The sequence below is a fragment of the Arachis hypogaea genome, chromosome 19 (genome assembly GCF_003086295.3).
Source record: "Arachis hypogaea cultivar Tifrunner chromosome 19, arahy.Tifrunner.gnm2.J5K5, whole genome shotgun sequence".
In the NCBI taxonomy this organism is placed as follows: domain Eukaryota; kingdom Viridiplantae; phylum Streptophyta; class Magnoliopsida; order Fabales; family Fabaceae; genus Arachis; species Arachis hypogaea.
Window position 1 is genome coordinate 153,405,747 of NC_092054.1, and position 7,553 is coordinate 153,413,299.

The following is a 7,553-nucleotide window of genomic DNA, read 5'->3' on the forward strand; positions in this document are numbered from 1 at the left end:
ATGGGTCTTACAGCGAATGGTTCAACACAAGAAACTACTAGGGACTCATGAAGGGAAACTTGCGTCAGTGCAAGAGAAGAGGTTGAAAAGGATCATCAAATCAAGCAACAAATGGATAGCATAGCGGATTGGTGATAACAAGTGCAAACGTTTTGAAGTGACCTACAAGGGCTCCAAAGTCGATGTGGATCTAATCAAGCATAGCTGCTCATGTAATAGATGGCAACTCACTGGTCAATCTTGCTGAAATTTAATCATGCTGTGAATATCAATGTTTGTGTCTTTTTGATTGGCTCATTGCTTATGACATTTAATGTTGTCTTATTGTTGTTTTACCGTAAAGGAATTCCATGCATTCATGCTATAGCTGCAGTTAGAAAATGACATGATAACCCTGAGGATTATGTTCATCCATGTCTGTGTATGAAGACTATTAAGAAGACTTACGAACACTTCATCCAGCCAGTAATTAGTGAGAAATATTGGACAAGGTATGAGTATACTAGACCTGCTCCAACCGTATTAAAAAGGCCAATTGGTCGTCCCAAGGTCCATAACAGACAGAAAGACCCAGCTGAGGCTGTCATGATAGTGACAAGTTAAAGAGGAGTTTCTATGTCACATGTAGCAAGTGTGGTGAGAGGGGACATAACTACAAGACGTGCAAACGAGCACCATCCAACCCAAACTGGAAGCCAAAGACGAAGAAGCCAAAGAAGAATGCCAACAAATGCCTCTCACTTGTGGTGCTTCCATTGTCACAGTCAACCCCTCAAGGAGAGGTAGTTCATAGTTACTCAGGGATGTTACAGTCCACCCGATAATAACTTCAGGGGTTTAATTGTCTATTTAAAATTTACTTAGTACTTTATCTGTCTTAACAGTAATTCATTAGGGATTTATACGTCACATTTTATTATATGCTTCATTAAGACTCTTAACACTAAATGGCATTTCAGACTGGGGAGCAGAGTAACCCTAATGCAACCAACCTTCCTCATGTTGAACAGAATTCTATTGACCATTTATTTGCTAATGAGGTATCCTCTCATAGACTTTGTTGGCTTCTATTTATTGTTTTTTGTAACACCCTACTACACAGTGTTTTATGCTTAAGTCATAGAACAGAGGTAGTGTGGTATTACAGACCTTTAATAGTAAGGATATACATATAATACTGAAAGAAATAATATACTAGGAGCCTTGAAACAGAGCGGGTAAACAAAAATCGCAAAATAAAAAGCGCAACGCTCAAGGAATAGGATTACTTGCGTGCTAAGAAACCTAATAGGAACATGATAAAACAATAAACGAAGGGATAAAGAAAAGCCAAGGAACAACATAACTAGCCTCTGACTCAGCCTGCGAAGCTAAGGCTGGCCGGAGGATACATATATACATATAAACATACATAAGTGTCCCCAAAATATACCAAAATACCAAAGTAAACTCCTATCTCTCCCTCAACCTCTAAGAGGAGCAGCATACATAAGTTACTTGGAGAGTAAGCTACACATATACATACATATATACAAATAGAAACCAAAATATACCCAAGGACTACTTCGCTTTCCAGAATCCAGACGCCTAGCGAGGAGCCTCTCGACCTGCATCTGAGAAACAACAATACAATATGGAATGAGAACCGGAGGTTCTCAGCATGGTAAAAGTGCCACGCGTATAAGAAATACGGTCCTGAGAATGCCATAGGCAATCCTAGAACTCCGTTATTCAATTAACCAACTTAAGTACTAAACAGAAGCCATAAACAGGGGTAGGTATTCTAAATCTGCCTAACTTACTCAAGTTCAAGCTTAACCTAACATCAAACCATTTCCTCCGTTTTCTCCATCCTTTCATCATTCAGAATGTAACAGAAACAAGCAACCAAACAAGTTCACGCACAAGTAATGATCAAATAGTACAAATAACAAGTATAACAAATAGCAGGTAATATATATCAATTAGGCATACCCAAAAAAATGCATAGCAATCAATACAAACAAATGCATATGATGCATGCCTGTCCTATGGCTGATGGGGCCCATCTGTCGGTTATCCAGCCAACCCGACAAGTCCGAAAACCTTAGACTGTCCCCCGTCGCGCATCCCCAAGAGTCTATGCATAGAGTTCACATTCAATCATCATATAATCACTCAATGGGGGCTATCCATACCCGGGAATTTATACGTGCCCGGTCACCCTTACGACGTAGGGTCAACAGAGTATCGAGATTCAACCTGGAACACGTGGTGGCGAGCCACGGCTCTTACCCAGGGAACTCGTATCTCAGATAGCATTATTCATAAGCCATTTCATAGTCATAATCATTATTTAATCATTCATCAAGCCATGGCATATTAACTCCTTTTATTAACAACCTCCCTTTCACATTTTTCATCGTCATTCCCTTATAATTCAACTTGATTACCCTTTCCGGGTCCTGACCAAACTTTTTATCAAACTCTTCTCATCCTTCTTAATATCGAATAATCTTAAAATCAACCCAACTCTAACATTAAATCAATCACATCACACGAGGATTGAACTTTAACTTCTCGAACTCATGACTATCACTAAGACATCCTCGACACTCTATTTTCTTTTCTATTTTTAATATAGCAAATGAACTCGGAATTGCACAAACTTTATGTCCAGGCGTTCATATTGAAATAAGCTTTCTAACAAACTAAATATCATAATTTTCTGATTTTTCTAGCCTCAGGAATAAAGGAAAAACCGTGACTGCTCTGCAGTGCATAAAACCAGAAAAACAGCAGCAGCATGTGATATTCAAAATTCAATATAAAATCCAAGTTAAATCCAATGACTTTGAAAATTAATGTAGTTAAAATTTACTCATCCAGGTTTCTTTCTCAATTGGTTCTGAGTCAATACCATTTTTAATGAAAAAGTTACATTACCTGGAAGTTAAGTAAAAATGAGACAAAATCTGTTTTAAAAACCAACAAGCTTAGTACCTTTCAATTGGAATAACTTTTATTACAAAACTCCAATTAAGCTAAATTTTGATTTGAGAACCCCTAGCTCATCTAAAAACAAGTGTGTCTTGGTTGCAACCCAATTTCTATTTAATTCTAAGAGTTACAAGCATTGGAAGTTGATGCATAGCTTGCTGAAATCTGTTTCTTTTTAGTTTTGACCACCAATATTCAAAAATTCACAGCTCCCAATCCTCAACTCTTAAAATTCTGAAATTTTAGAGAACTAAAGAAAGTTAATCAAATTTTATAACAAAATTGGTTTCGCTCCAAGACTCAACTCGTAAAAGTCGCAGCAAGACAAACAAGTTGCTGCCTGTTTGATCTTTTCTGCTGCTGGACAGATTTAACAACCTAACTTTAAAAATTTTCCATAAATTGTATATTTAACAAAAAAGTCCCAAAATTTCCAGTTTAGTTCCTTATATTCCCAAGTTTAGCCCAAACTTGGTCTCATGCAATTCCGATCATTACATAATTAGTTACAGCATATACAATACCACCACAACACAACTCTACATCCTTATTAACAAACACCAATTCTAATCCATCATAAATAAATATAAGAGCACACTATTAATAGCTTTCACACCTCATAATTCTAATATATAAATTCACTAACAAATCTATTCTAACAACATTACAAGGCTAATCATTAAATACAACAAACAATCCAACTTATTCTATGGTTCCTCTAACCTGAGTTTTCACAACACCGTAAATATTAAACGTGCGAAACTTAAACCATACCTTGGCCGATCACTTAATTCACCCAAGGCAGCTTCTCAACATAAAATCACAGCCCCTCCAAGCTCAATCAAACAGCCCCAAAGCAAGCCTTGTCACCAACAAAGCTCCAAGTAATCCAAATTCAAGTTCAATGCATAAACACCCTCTTAAACTACACCTAATACACATATATATGTTCCAATTCAGTTCTCTATTACCAAAAACAAGATTGAGCTAGGGTTAGGGTGTTCTTACCATACCCATATGCTCAATAGCTTGAGCCCACAAGTTCCGGAATCTAACTTGAACCTAGAACACAAAAATTAGACAAGATTCACTATAGGTTTTCAAGTTTACCAAAGAAAGAGGGATAGAGATTCTGAACTCAATAGAAGGCTTACCAGAGAAATTGTTTGGATAGAAAGGTAGAGCTCGACGCGCTGAGCGCGTGGCCGCGAACGGTGCGGCAATCGGAGCCCGGATGAGGAAGTTATGGTAGTTGGAAGGAATGGTGAGGGTTAGGTTTCTTCTCTTCTCCCCCTTGCTGTGTTTTTCGTTGCTGTGGTGAAATGGAGAAGATGAAGCTGCTGCTTCATTTATGTTAGGGGCCCGGTTGAACCCATGGGTCCGGTTTGGGCCCCGGTTCAACCGGTTCGGCCCTTCCGGTCCGATTTTGGGCCAAATTATCGAAATTGGTATCAAAATTTTCGTTTCGACGAGCTCTATCCTATTTCAATATTAGTTTTGTATTTTTAACTTTCCTAATTAAAATTCAATATATTAACTAATAATTTACCGATTTTAGCGGGGTTTACATCCTACCCACCTAATTAGGAATTTTGTCCTCAAAATTCAGAGGGAGTTACCTGAAAAGAGGTGTGGGTAGTCCTTTCGCATCTCTGATTCAAGCTCCCAGGTATGTTCTTCAATACCTGCCCGACTCCAAGCTACTTTCACCAAAGAAACTTCCTTTCCGCGGAGACGTTTGGTGCTGGTATCATCAATCCTAACCGGAGTTACTGGAAGCGTCAGGTCTTCTCTCACTTGGACTGATTCCGGTTCTAGGACATGACTAGGATCAAAAGTGTATTTACGAAGCTGCGATACATGGAACACGTCATGCAGGTTCGAAAGATGTGGTGGTAACGCGATCCTATACGCCACTGGTCCAATTCTCTTCAGGATTTCAAACGGTCCAATGTAACGGGGATTTAACTTCTTGGTTTTGATGGACCTCCCTATTCCAGTGGTTGGAGTAACCTTCAAGAAGACGTACTCTCCTTCCTCAAATTCTAGAGGCTTCCGTCTTCGGTCTGCATAGCTCTTCTGACGGCTTTGAGCTTCAAGCATTCGACTCCGAATTCTCTTTATTTGCTCAGTGGTTTCACTTACCATTTCAGGTCCTATCAAGCTCTTTTCTCCTGCTTCGTACCAACATAATGGAGACTGGCATTTTCTTCCATACAAAGCCTCATATGGAGCCATTCCAATACTTGCATGATAGCTATTGTTATAAGCAAATTCTACCAAAGGCATATATCGATCCCAGCTCGCCGGTTGATCCAAAACACAAGCTCTTAACATGTCTTCCAAGGTTTGGATTGTTCTTTCTGATTGGCCATCCGTCTGAGGATGATAGGCAGTGCTTAAGCTCAATTGAGTGCCAAAAGCTCGTTGAAATGCACCCCAGAACCGTGATGTAAAGCGAGGATCTCTATCCGATACAATGGTGGAAGGTACGCCATGTAACCTCACAATCTCCTTTATATATAAGCGCGCCAACTCCTCCATAGAACAACTTATCCGAATAGGCAGAAAATGAGCTGATTTGGTCAATCGGTCTATAACCACCCAAATAGCATCACAACCGGTCCGAGTCCTTGGTAAGCCCAAAACAAAATCCATAGCAATGCTCTCCCATTTCCACTGTGGAATCTCCAAAGGTTGAAGGGTTCCTGCTGGCTTTTGGTGTTCGATCTTAACTTTCTGACAAGTTAGGCATTTAGAAACATGTAACGCCACATCATTTTTCATTCCTGGCCACCAGAACATCGTTTTTAAGTCTTGGTACATCTTAGTGCTTCCAGGATGAATGGAGAACCCGCTCTTATGAGCTTCCTTCAATATGTTATGTCGCAAATCCCCAACATCTGGCACAATTATCCGGCCCTTGAACCTCCACAATCCATCTCTATCTTCTGACACTCTCCATTGCTTGCCTTTCTCAATCGCCGGCAAAATCTTATACAATTCTTGGTCGTTCTGATGAGCCTTTATCAGTTCAGCCTTGAATTCGCTTGAGATCTGTAATTGGCTTAAGCATAAAGTCCCAAACTCTTCTCTGATTCCCAATTTCAATCCTTCGAAGGCTCTCAACAACTCTTCCTCTCTCAGCATCATCCAAGCAGCACATAGGGATTTTCTACTCAAGGCATCCGCCACTACATTCGCCTTTCCCGGATGATAGTTTAGCTCGAAGTCATAATCCTTCAGAAGTTCCATCCACCTCCTCTGACGCATATTCAATTCTTTTTGTTCAAACAGGTACTTCAGACTCTTATGGTCCGAGAAGACTTGAAATTTCACTCCATAGAGATAATGCCTCCAAATCTTCAAGGCAAAGACAACGGCTGCAAGTTCCAAATCATGAGTCGGATAGTTTCTTTCATGAGGTCTTAATTGACGTGAGGCATAAGCTACAACCTTATGATGCTGCATCAACACGCATCCTAAACCTTTCAAGGATGCATCACAGTACACCTCGAATGGTTCTCTCGGCTCAGGCAACACTAGTACAGGGGCGGTAGTCAATATCTGCTTTAAGGCAAGGAAACTCTCCTCACACTCGGGAGTCCACACAAAAGGAACATCCTTCCTGGTCAGCTTCGTTAAGGGTAAAGAGAGCTGTGAAAACCCTTTAATGAACCTTCGATAATAACCCGCCAAGCCTAAGAAACTCCTGATTTCCGTCACTGAAGTTGGCCGCTCCCAATTCATCACCGCCTCAACCTTAGCGGGATCCACTGCTATTCCTTGTTTACTTACCACATGGCCAAGAAATTTCACCTCAGACTTCCAGAACTCACACTTGGATAGCTTGGCATACAACTTCCTATCCTTCAGAATTTGTAGCACTGTTCGCAAGTGTTCAGCATGCTCATCCTCAGTCTTAGAATAGATAAGAATGTCGTCAATAAACACAACAACAAACTTATCCAGATATGGATGGAAAATTCTGTTCATGTAATCCATGAATATCGCCGGAGCGTTAGTTAGTCCGAAGGACATCACGGTATATTCATAGTGGCCATAGCGCGTTCTGAAGGCAGTCTTTGGGATATCCTCATCTCTAACCCTTATCTGGTGGTATCCGGATCGTAGATCAATCTTGGAGAACACGCCAGCTCCCTGTAATTGGTCCATCAGGTCATCAATCCTTGGCAGCGGATATTTATTCTTCACTGTAACCTTATTCAGCTGCCTATAGTCAACACATAAGCGCATGGTTCCATCTTTCTTCTTCACCAATAATACTGGCGCACCCCACGGAGATACACTTGGTCGGATAAAATTCTTACCCAACAGATCCTCCAGTTGAGACTTCAATTCGGCCATTTCTAGAGGCGACATCCTGTAAGGAGCACTCGAGATTGGTCCGGCCCCAGGTACTAAATCAATAGCAAACTCAACTTCCCGTTTCGGTGGAAATTCATCAATATCATCAGGGAACACCTCCGGAAACTCACACACAACTGGGATTTGTTCCAAATCTTGATCATCACCCGAAACACCCGCAGCTAGCAACAATATCCCCTGACATT